The 13,630-nt window shown below is 30.5% G+C and overlaps 1 protein-coding gene across 13 annotated transcripts in view; it reads left to right on the plus strand.

The window, feature by feature from the left end:
* Positions 1-13,630, plus strand: part of dati (zinc finger protein datilografo) — a 1,074,481-nt gene that overhangs the window by 241,393 nt on the left and 819,458 nt on the right. For all 13 annotated transcript variants that reach the window (XM_081740078.1, XM_081740077.1, XM_081740092.1 and 10 more), the window contains exon 2: positions 6,423-6,463. The gene's annotated coding sequence lies outside the window, so the exon portion shown is untranslated. The remainder of the gene's footprint in view (positions 1-6,422; positions 6,464-13,630) is intronic.

Raw genomic sequence — 13,630 nt, forward strand, 5'->3', positions numbered from 1 at the left:
ACACCTCCCTTTCTTGCCCATCTCTGACTTAAGCAAAGGCAGTCCCCACAATAAAAATGGAATTATATTGTGAATAGAATCGAGCCCAGCCCCTTATGACAATATTCATAAAAGATTTTAGCTAAAAGAAAATCAATCAAAAAATATCGAGACTGTCCTAAAAACATAACACGGACCGGCGTTAATATGCACCCATATACATTTTGGAAGTCGGCGCCGTTGCCTTGAATATTTCCTGAAACTGAGATCTTATCTTCATTTATTGTCAGAAGAGAAGAAAAGAATAAAAAGTAATAAAAGTAAAGTGGCGATTTGTAGGTAATCAGCATGTTACAAGTACTGTATTTAAACTAGTGGACTATATTTGAACTAGTAAATGGTAAACCAAAATAATTAGTTGGATAGGAGTTTTGTCCCATTTCAGCACCAGAACTATACAAGGCGTGCACCTATAGTCTGGAAACCAATACATACATAAATAGTTACTGCATTAGAAATGCGTATATTACAGTCAATAATATATATATATATATATATATATATATATATATATATATATATATATATATATATATATATATATATATATATATATATTGCTTCAAAATACATTTATTTTATGTTAGTTGCAGTTTTCAGTAGAACCGATGGCAGCCAACATAAACAGGTTTGATTGTACGATTTCTTGAAAATATTGGACGAGTTATTCCAGACGTGAAAAATTAATTTAAAAAATAATGATACTGAACATAATGGAATAGATGAATTGGTGATATATATGGACTTATGCTAATTTTCTATGAGGAATATTCTATTTTCTGTTCTTCGTATAGTAGTATTTCGAACTGTATGTTATTCAACACATGTTTCTATTATTATTATTATTATTATTATTATTATTATTATACCTAAACCATCCTTGTAAGGCAATTAAACCTAATACAAGAATCAAAGAGAAGATTCTGAAATTAATGATGCAGTAATATTACATACGTACGTATTAAACGAACTGTTAATATAAGATTTACATCACTTATACATTATCACAAAGTTTCTCAACTACACTCAACTATATTATCGCAAACATGAATTTAAAACGATTTTTCAAGTATTTGTTTGTCACGTATTTTCCTTCCCGTTTATTAAAAGAAATTGTTCTCAAGATATTTAACCTACATGTGATAAGTATTAACATACTTATATGTTTTTCATATCGTAAAAAAGTTGCATTATGTGAATTTTGGTCACTTATTATGATGTTAATCAGCAATGTGAGTAATTTACATAAAATTCCCTTAAACAATAGCTATTCTCTAATGAACATCTTAATTTGCATGTTGGGCTTACTTTTTGTTAGGAAACATACACAAGATTTCTTTTCTTAAAACATTTTAGTCAGGCCATTTGTTGAACCTAGATATTTGAAATTTGATTTCTTTGTTGTGAAATATGAATTTTGTTACTAACCGGGAACCAGTTTTTGCTGCTTAGTGTAGAATGAATTGTAGAATAATTAATTATCGATTTATGTTCTTTTTGTCAAGTATTGACTTATAGTCAAAGTAGAACATAAACAGTGAACATCGTTTTAGATATGTAAGTCCATGAACTTTCCCAAAACCTGAAATTTATTGTGAAATATTCATCTAATTTCCACATCAATTAAATTTATCGTAACCTCACATTAACGAAATATATGTAAATAAGCGTCGCCGTAAATAGGGAATCTCTACATTTAATTCTTAATATAAATGCTGAAATCGTATTAACAACATAATGCTTGAGTGAGTATTTTTTCACTAAAAGCAGAATAAAGGTGAAATCATTTTGTCGTACTGGAATTATATGGTCAATACAAAAAATTTCCGCAGAAGTTATGTATATTTCTTAGGTGGGGCTATCTGGAGTCAACCATAGTCTTCAATTGTTATGGAAGATTAAAAATAGCCTCGTCACTTAAACAAGCATTTGTCTCTGTCATACGATTTCATAAGACATTATCGTATATGGAATGCAACATCCTTCCACACTTAAAATATGCGTACATTCCTGCACCATATTCAGTTATAATTTTTATATCGTAATAACGTAAATAATGCGTTAATAAACATAAAGAAAAGCCATTCTGTTTAATGATAATTGCTTATTATGTTTCTGAGTTCTATAACTTATAAATATGAAGTATAGTACTAGTTACACAGAAACAGATGGTATGAATATTTAGAACTACATATTTTGGCTCTCTGTTTCGAAAAGTCGTGCAGAGAAAAGTGTGAAGTAATATCGGTTATACAAATGATAATAGTACAATATATCAGGCACCAAGCATGACAGTAAAATTTGCGTATACCAATATCAATTCAATAAGTATTGGTTATTGTTTTACGCACCATAAATGTGAACGTTGATTGATTGATTGGAGTTCTATATTTCTTTTCATCATTGAACCTATGTGAGATGGGTCTATTGTTCAAAGAGCTATCTGACCTATGCCTGGATTTGGAAGTGAGGCAAGCACCCCTACCACAGAATCAAACTCAAGATTACACTTTTATAGAGTTAACTACAAAGTGGTACCTATAAATGCATAGTTTTACTTTGTAATGTTACATAGGCCTACTGATTTAGTTGTGTTTCATCACGAAAACATCCATAAAATAACAGATACATTCATATAAAAATATTATCTTTTTACTTAAATAAACGCATTATTACATAATTATCAAATGAATATTATTCTGATTATATAATTAAGTATAATGAATTTTCTCAGTCGATTTGTTAATTATACTAAAATTATTTATTTAATTAGGTCAGATTTATTTAGTAAGTAACTAAGTTTGAGTTAAAGAAGTTGAACCGAATGAAGCCTAATAAAAAAAAGGGTATTCATTTTGCATATTAATGAATTAGGTACGAGGAGCAGACAAAAGTTCCAGAAATGTTATTGTAATTTTGGCACTCACAATGAATCTTATACAATACAATCATTATTTTCACTAATTATGAATATGACATGTAAACAGGTCATAACAGTCAGTTTACGAGTAGTGTGGCTAAACGGAAGAGGGAGTAATGATCAGTTCGTGCTTTGTCGCAGTTCGGGCAACGCGCAACATCTAGTTTTCTGTGCAAATTGGGTAAAACTGCTTCAGATACCTACTTTCATAACTTTAAAGTCAGTTTTTGGTGACAATGTTTTAAGGAAAACTCAGCACCTTCCAAAGTTAATCCGTCGCATTAGTTTTGAAACTAATGCGATGGCTGAACTTCGGAAGGCGCCGAAAGAGGATTTTCGTCGGTGTTTTCAGCAATAGCAGGATCAGTTGAGAAGTGTGTGTATTCCGAAGGTGCCTACTTTGAAGGCGAGTAAATAAATGTGTAATTGTTTTGTGGTAATAAAGAGCTATAAGAAAATTTCAGGAACTTTTTGACTGCTCCCCGTGTAATTATATATTAATATAACGATTTCACGATTAAATACGTATGGTAAAAAGAAATAGACTAAACACTATAGTTTCCTCTTTATTCCTATTTTCCTAGTAGTATACCATTAAGAAAATTAAGTTCAAATCAGAGTTTAATATAGACCAAAGTTTCTCCCACATTGATATTACTAAGTTCATAAATACACATATTATATACACCGCTAACAAGTAATTTTATTAGACTTTGTATTATCCTTGAGTTCCAGTATTCTCATTATTTTCGTAGATTCTTCAAATTATAATTTACTGAAAATTGGTATCAGATTCTGAAGCTATTAGGATTTGTACAGATAGGTCACATTTTAATTTCTCCTATATGTTTCGATAATGCTTCAAGTGTAGACTACATAGACTTTTCATTATTTATACAGGTTAAATGGCAGAGAAAACTATGATTTTGAGATTCACTACTGAAAATAAGATATGAATAACTTAAGAAACTTAGACAGCAATATGAAATGTTTATTAGATAAATACAGCCACTATTAGCATAATTTATTACAAACGATAAATGCATATTACAAAAAAAGTACTTAAGTCACTTATCTAGAACTTCCATTCTGACCAATTTATTTTATGGAACCAATGGATATTTTTTTAGAATACGTACAGCCGAATAAAAATAACGGCCTGATATTTATCTTATTTTTAAAGAAAAATCCTTTGCGGTTACTTAAGTCATATTGTTCTACTGAAGATAATTTAAATATCTTCATAACATAACAACTGAAAGATAACAGCAAGTGTTAAAAGAATTGTAGTATGTAATTGTGTGGGAATGTTTATTGAAGACATGTGGTAGTAGCTTACAGAAGAAACATTATAGCAAAAATAAAACTAATAACAGAGCAGAGAACAGCATATTGAACATTGATATTGTGCAATCTGCATCATGAACTAAAATGTGCAGTTTAATACAAATACAAAATATATTTAATCTCCGCGCTAGTCTAGTGACTAGTCAGACCCTTTGTGCACGTTGTTCCGGGTCCGATTCTTGATGAAGAGCATTGAACGCAATACGGTGGTTCGGTTTTCCACTTAAATTATAGGTTCATGTCTCATATAGCCTCGGTAATGAAAAGATACACTTAACTTCAATTAGTAAACTAAAATAACTTTTTATTGATTGTACAAACCAAGAATGTGAACCCCAAAAAAGTAAGTGATAAATCATACAAAATATGTTATTATAATTGCTTTAAATGTTCTGTTACTTAACCATAAACCATCCATAGACATATTGTTGGAGGAAAAATACAGTTACCAATTATATTTAATACAAACAGCAGTACATACATTGAGAAAAAATTGTATGGGGCGTACGTAAAATCGAATGTTACATTTGTAAATCCTGTAGTTTTTCGACTTAACGTACAGCAAACGTATAACTGAAAACAGATATTTCGTAATACTTTGTGTATAAGTATTCCTTCTATACGTACTTTCCGCATGAAACAATATAGGCAGTCAGGATCTCACCTACAAATGGACGTATATAACAAATAGTTGACGAAGATAACACATATATGTATGTAATATAAGTAAGACTGTTAGATATCAGACATTCTGCAACGTCAGGGTGTAACATTTAAGGGCAGTGCCTATGTAACATACGCATAACTTATGCTCCATCAAGTATGTAATAATAATAATAATAATAATAATAATAATAATAATAATAATAATAATAATAATAATAATAATAATAATAATAATAATAAACTAATGATTATACCACAAATAACAAGGGCTTGCGAATGGATACATTTCTAACTGCAATTTTTATAATAATTTGAGGAAGTGATCTCCAATGAAACTCGTACTTTAAAAAAAGGGTGTCTAGAAAAAGAGTTCAAATTTTGGATTTAAATAAATATAAATATCCTAACTTTGAGATAATTTTTCTCATGACTCCATATGTTTGAAAATAGTTTCCTTGGATTCAGGATTAGCAAATTAGTATAAACAGCGCAATAAGCAAAAGTCGAATATTGAACACTTTTACCACGGCATAAGCGGTATGTCAAAGATTCTTATTTTGAAGTCATTTTTCTAGTGAGTTCATTAATAGATATGTTTAAAAATAGATTCATTGGATTCAGTATTCTGAAATTAGTATAAAGAATGTAGTTAGAAATTTGTACAAGCGTGGGTAGTTTCTACTAGTGCATGCTCATTAGTTCTTTATTTTTCAATAAATTTTTCGTACAACTTGAGCCACCTTTTATGCCTTTGGGCAATTCTTTACGGCCAAAACGTGGTAATATGTTGCTTACACCGATTCTAATGTTTCATTGATGGCATTAATAAAAGATTAAGGAATCGTTTCAGTAATTTTTGAGCTATTGATAACCAAATACATGTATACTGACATATTCTATCCGTTTGAGTTTTCTGTTAATATTGGTATTGAAGAAGGAATGGACTCTTCTTCCATTTTCATAATGCAGGTAATACACGGAAGATTATCTTTATGTTTTCCAATTTCTTGATGGTTTCTAACTAGGAAACTTATGTTACTTCCAGTGAAATAATTAAATATATACTTTAACGCTGAACTACCTTTAAAAAATTTAATATCGAAGTCTTCAATTTACTTGCTTCTTTACTCAAAAGCACTATTAAATTGTAACTGTTGTGTTTCTTATATTTCATGACATCATTCATCTTACTGACATTTTGACATTACAGTACCATTTTTGTGGACTGTGATTTGGTCACACTTCGAGATAATATGCGCTGTATTTCATGCGGCGTTTATCATATGCTCTGTATGTCGGTATATGATGGCACAAGGTTGCTGTATCTGAAACTCTTGTTATGTGTGTGTGTGTTTAGACTTGTGTGTGTATGTGCTAATGTATGCATGTGGATGCATTGATATACTTTTAAATATGGACGTTTATACATTAAGCAATTACTCTTTTTCAGATGCCGTAGTTGGTTTGAAATACTGCTTGAAAGTTCCTGAGGTGAGTAGTACCGAACATTATGTTGTAGTTTTGATATAAATGAATCAATTTTTAAAAATATGAAAATTTGGCAATTATGCTTGGTTTAACTGTAATCATAACCTAGGAAGACTAATACGAGAATGTGAGTGTTTATTGACAACTCTGTTTTTTATAAAGTCTTCAGGCATTTCGTCCCTTTTTCTTATTGTTATACCATCGCACCCTTTGAATTTTACTTAAAAGGCTTTTCCTTATATGTTATTTGATATCTGAACTTATAGCTATAATTAAATTACTAATTATATTACTAATTATAATTAAATTACTTCATTAGTCGACTTGGAATTTAAAGTCTCTTTCGAATACTGAGTTTATGCAAGTCTGAAATATATAGCTTAACATCGCACCCAAACCATGTAAGTTTTCACGAGAATCGAACCTGAGTCTCTGTCTCCTGTATAAAATGCATATATTTTAACTATACTAGGTGCATCAAAAATCCAGAGCCACAGCCAACTCTACTAGAGTAAAGGTACTTAGAAATGGGAAGAGAGGAATTATTGGAAATAAGTTTTCAATCTAAAAGGTGAAAATTTTCCAATCGCATGAACCATTTCTACTCCACACTGGTAAGGCGCCCCATGTTAAGTGAAAAACCAACGTTGACAATTCGGTAGGGAGTTCATCAAATCAGCAATGTAGCATTGTTGAGAAACGGAATTAAGTTGAGGTACTGAAAGTTCCTCTCACATAACAATGTGCATGTTCCTCGTGTCATTTTCCCGTCTCTTAGAGTCCGTTCGAACATCCCACTGAACTGAAGACTTTTTTTATTATTTAACATAGGAAGGCTATGAAGCACAAACCGCTGATGCCCTCAATTGGAAAAATTTCACAATTTTACATTTAAAATCATCTATTTCCAACAACTTTCTTCTTTTTCCTTTTTAAAAATCTTTACTGAAAACGGAGTTGTCCTTATATACACACGGTTTATATAGCTACGAAGGATCTCTTTATGAGACTTGAGGAGGGTGTATTTATTTATAAACTAAAGTAACATGGATCATGAAAAAATGATTACTGAATCTGATACGAAGAAATGGCTAACATTTTCCAGTATGTTTGTATTTTCGATAAGCCAAAGTTGAAAATATTTTACTATTTGAAATTAGAGTTCTTTTTCCAATAAAATAAAATCAATCAATGAATATAAGAATCCAAAATCAAACAAATCCATTTTTGCAAGAAAATGGCAGAAGTCTTAAGGATATTTTTTTCGCTTAATACATACATAAGTACATACATATACATAAAATTAGTATATATTATTTCACAGTTATAAATAAAAATATTCAATAAATAATATTTTAAAATTAGTTGCAATAAGTCGTAATTTGCCAAAAATGTTCAATGTACACTTTTGTAGATTTAAAGTGAAAATAGGTCTTTATTTGTTTAGAAATCAATTCGTTTACAAATCTTGAAATAATGAAGTATTGAGCTCCGATCAGGAGCCCACCCAATTTTTTTTTATTTTTTATTTTGAGGTCTGATGTTTTGTAAGGGCCCAATCCTACAAGACATGAGGTCTATGGAATATTGAACTATTATTATTCTATGCCCGAAGAAAATTATATCTAATTTTCAGGCGTAGGATGACAAGCGTAGTATGTTCGGACCTATATTCTCAGAAAATATGATAGAACTAAATTCCTTGTATAAAAAAATAAAGGGAACACAGAAATGAAAAAGCAAATCTTAGGTTACATCAGTCGTTTCTCACCTAAAGCAAGAAACTGAATAAGTGTCTATCGAGTGACGAAGTTTGGTGGGATCCGGACCTGGTGGAACCTCCGTGGGTGCACTCCTGACACCGATCAGGAAAACCAGCAACCACGGCAATAGAACTAGTGATGTGTTCACTATATATATTCAATTGAAAATCTCTATCTGGTCAGCTTAAGCCTTTCAATATTTCGTGCTAGGAATTTAGTAGTTTTTACATTAGAGAGTATGTATAAGCGTTGTATATATGTTGTATATATGTATGTATGTATGTATGTTATATAATATATATATATATATATATATATATATATATATATATATATATATATATATATATATATATATATATATATATATATACATGTTGTATGTATGTATTTTATATAAATATGTATATACAGTATGTTGTATGTATGTATGTTGTATAAGCTTTTCTTACGAGATGGAGGTAGCGTTCCAGATTCCATCACTGAAGTAAGAAACGATTTCCAGAATCACACTGTATTACACAGGAAAGAAACCTCTTTGCCATAAAACTGCAACTTACTTAAGCTGTACATGTGTTGACAATCACAATAAATGTATAATAAATTCTGAAAATTGAATATTTAATATAGGGCCACCATTTTAGCAACTGTTAGGAAATATGTCCTACAAATGCTAACTTAATATTTATTATTCTTTCGTAATTGCAATCTGACTTATTTTAAACAAGTCAAATTATAATTCAGAAAATGTGTACACAGACGAATGTGGAACATATGCCTACTATATCAAAACTAGGGTAATAACCTTACATGTTTTCTATGCATACTATAACATACATTACCACTCTACTCTAATATTGGTCCATGCATAAATAGACATCTCGTGTACTATTTATATTTCATAATTTACAATTCTTATAATTAAACACAGATATTATTAAACCACAATATAATCATATTTTGGAGGTCATTAAGCACGCATCCGTATTAGAAACAATATAGGAAAGTAATCAAGTATAAATATTTGTGAAAATTAGTTTTGTAGACACCTGTAAAAAACAATTTTAAATAAAATAAAAATATCAATTAAACTATATTTGTTTCATTCATATTTATCTTATGTTACTATATGTGCAAAAGTATTATTGTACGGAGGAAAAGTGGCTTGAAGAATGTTGTCAATACTATAAATTTTAAGTTTTGAATTGAAAAAAGAAATACATTTTTATTCAGCAAGAGTCTTTCATTCTACCCAAAATACTAATAATTTAGACATCTAGTAAAATATGCTGGGAAATATAGTCATTTTACTGTGATGCTGGGAAATATAGTTATTTTACTGTGAAGAAGGAGGCACTAAAGTAAAACTAGCAACAAATGATATTCGTTGCCTTTTCCATGCTCTCAAAATTCAACTTCTGCCTATTAAAAGTAATTTGAACTGCACTATAAAAAAAACCCAAAACAGCATATATAGTTTTACCTTATTTTGAAGAATCTTTCAACCAAACTGATGTTGCAAAATACTGCCCAATATTTACGGGTCAGCAAGCATATAAACAAATTTTGTCACTGATGAAATAATATAACATCTGCTTACTTCCCAATTATTTTATTCAGTGAATTTTATTCCATAATTTCAGTTTAGTTGTACATTTTGGTCTTTACTAATTAAACTTCAGGTGTCTAATACACCTTACTTTTGCTCAAATCAGTAAAATTGAAATATATCTAGGGAAACATAAATTACATATCCTGACTTCCAATTAAAATTACTATCAATTACCTTGTCTCAACCTTAAACATTCGACAAGTCTGAGGTTCATATGTCTGTTTCCATATCAGAGGTTCACACGTCTGTTTGTAAGGCAACGTTACATTAAAACATACGTGGTTGTAAAACATGTGAGATTACGAAAATTATCTGTCTATTTTTCAAAAATTATCGAAGTTACTGAGTGAATAATTTTGAATATAATTGCTACAATTAGCGAAATCGAATATCTAGAATGCAACAATACAATAATAATATAAATTCACACAATTTAAAAGAATTTCCTAAATTTATGTATTTCGACGTTTAACAAATTTGATCATTGGTATTTCTACGCCCACATATAAGCTACTAATTGACTTAAATGAAAACGTGTAAAATTTAAACAATTATTACTAGTGTACGAAATTCACAACAAAACAAAACATTATTTTAAAGAAATAATACTATAGCAAAAATTAAAAATGAGGTTCCTACAACCCCACATAACGGAACTTGATTTAACGCATTTTATATTTAGTTTGTATTATGGAAACGGCTGTGCTATGTGATTTAAAATCAAAATTGATACTGTATCCTTTAAAATACAGATCCTTTAAAAAATGTGTGTGGTTTGTAAAACAAAATATTTCTTTTACAAGTTTTTGATAAATATATAATGTCTGCAATATAGTTAATTGATATTGTAAATTATCTCTCAATTGAAAATTTAAAGAACTGGTTTTGTTGACAGTTTTAAAATATTATTACCTAATCATAATGAAATAGTTTTAGGTTTGATTAATATTAAACAGTTGGACAAATCGGCGACTATTACTATACTATTTAATGGCATATTATTTGCTATTGTCTTTTTGCATTAATATTGTTAGGAGATAATGTCTATTATTCATACATGAAGGGAATTTATAAATCTTGAATCTGTTAACTTGTACAGTGCATGTAAATCTCATGTGATGTTCATTACGAATTAAATCAAGCTAAGTGATACTAACATGCAACATTCAAGCATTATGCTCAAGTGTTATTAACTGTTCACAATGACCATTTCAATGATCATAAGCTGTGACTATAAGCAGCTACTACATATAGAATGGTAGATCAAGTTGCTGAACATAATGTCAGCATTTCTGAAAATAAATTGCATGAGTGTCTAGCAAATTGTACAGCGCTTGAAAAATTCGATAGCTACAAGGGAAAACATATCTTCTCTGAAATATTTTAAATAGACTTACTGCTAAACAATTTTTTCTTCTATTGTAGAAGAGCATCCTTTTAGTTCATGACTATAATGAAAATTGTTTGAAGTATTTATTTATTTACAGACAACAGGCAGTACATTCAATTATAATGTTATCATCGGTACGCAGACTATTCGTACAACTTTCTTTCTGTATGGTTAGTGTTAATATCTTTTGTATGGAACGGACCAACTTCAGTTCCCGGTAGGTGCTCACGTGATTCGGATTCCTCATTAATCTATACGTGTATGGTTTATTCTCCTGGATGCTGAAAAACAACTTCAAACTACAAACTACGTACGAGAGCATACAATGAAAAAATTTAGTTTTGAATATGCCAGAGACATAATATCATATACTTGTTTTCCGATTCCAGTTTGTTGTAGGAAAATAATTGATTTGTAGGTTGATTTTGAGTTTAGCGCTCTTTTCAGCAACGAGGCTATATGAAACGTGGACCTACAGTTTAACGTGGAATCCGAACTACGTGAGCTCCCACCGAGAATCGAACCTGAATCTCCCGCACCAGAGAGGAGTACTCTAACCATATAGACATGAGGGAACTATAGGGTAGTAATTAATATTTATATTAGCGAGTATGTATGCACAATCTGATATTGCCTTCGCAATCCATGCCATTAAAATATGGTTTTCAAATTTACATATAGAACTCATAAAAGTCTCTTTTAGATTAAAAATATCAAAACGTTTACAGAATAACCTATGGCACAGAATAACTTACAGAATGATGGCACCAGTGGCCATCGCTGAGTGTGTCCGTTGTTTACGCACTAAAATCCTTAAAATAAGAAAAGCGTATGGGATTAAAAGGTCAGATATACACTACTAGCTTTGTTACACCTTTTTTCACAATGACAACAGAACCCTCGGTGGAGGAATGCTTTGGGGATAAGTAGCGAAATGTGTAATGGAACAACGTGTAGAAGAATGTTCGCTTGTATAAAAACGTAAGCGAATCAGGTATGATTTTGGTCATTTATCAATTGCGAGCCTGTAGTTTTTATTAATCTGAGTGCTGGGGGAGAGGGTAGAATAAAGTGAAATAATGTCAGAAGTTTGCCAAATAATTACAGTAATTCATATGTAATTAACGTGTTTTTCATTTCTAATTACTGGGTTATCTAGGTGTAATTCCTTTTTTTCTTTACTCTCCAGTCAGTCTCTTTCCACTTCAGTTGTCATGATTTTACACCCTGGTTACATGCCAATGTGGTGAATCATGGGCCGTAGCCAGGAACCCTCCATGGGGTCGAGTCCCCCTCCGAGAAAATACTACTTATAGAAGATTAGTTTGTAATTTCTCATTAATTTTAGAGGTGGCAACAGTTGGAGCCTAGGGCTGTGTGTTATTTCGATCGAACGAATGATACTTGCAAATATAAAAATGTCGATATTGAAATTTTTGGTCGATATATCGATACTCCAATATTGTTTATATTTCGATATATCGAATAAGTTTTGATATTTTGTCAACATTGATTACCGATATCTAAATCCGAATATTGTAAAGCCGTATCGAACACCCTCCGAAATGAGGTTTTTTGATTATGAGTCTGATTAGGGGTGCGCACGAGATGAGACGAGACAAAATTTTCGTTACGAAATTCGATACGAGGCAGAGCTTTTTTAGTACAAACATATAGAGTTTTCGAGATGATACATAATGTTCGCGGTACATTTTCGAGAGGAGACAGCATCAAATCTTGTCTCGTGCGCATCCCTAGGCTTAAAGTAATGTATTGTTATTAATCTTAGTATTTTATACTGTATTCTTAAGGGAATATATAGTTAAATTGTGAGTTCAGTTAACATACTTTATTTCTCAAATTGCTTTTAAAAAGTATGTACGAACATTTTTATTTTCATTCTTGAGTTCTTAAAGTGAAGTATAGTTCTAAAACTCTGTTTTTTATGTTGTACTCTTAAGATTAAAGTCATATACAGTTAACTTTTGAATTCAGTTAATATTTTTCTTTCTACAATTGCTTTTCAACTCTGTAAAAACATGTTTATTTTCTTTCTTAAGTGCTAAAAGTGATGTACAGTTCCTAGGCTTAGTACTTGATACTCTATTCGTAACCTTAAACTGATCAACAGTTAGTTTTGGAGTAAATTATGTCACTTATGTGAGTGACGGACACTCATACAAAATCTTGACGCTGGAACATTTCGATTTTGAAATGACGGATACTGATGCAAAACAGGGGATTTAAAAATATATTGTTTTTCCTTGAACGACTATTCGACTTTGAATTGTAACTACATGGTCATATATAAGAAGGATCAATGTGTTTTTCCAACTGTGGTACAGTTCCGAAAGATCCACAATGCTCAGGAGGTGACAAAAGAGTAATGTTTTAACCTTAAAATG

The sequence above is a fragment of the Thermobia domestica genome, chromosome 15 (genome assembly GCF_964235325.1).
Source record: "Thermobia domestica chromosome 15, izTheDome1.hap1.1, whole genome shotgun sequence".
Taxonomy (NCBI): Eukaryota; Metazoa; Arthropoda; class Insecta; order Zygentoma; family Lepismatidae; genus Thermobia; species Thermobia domestica.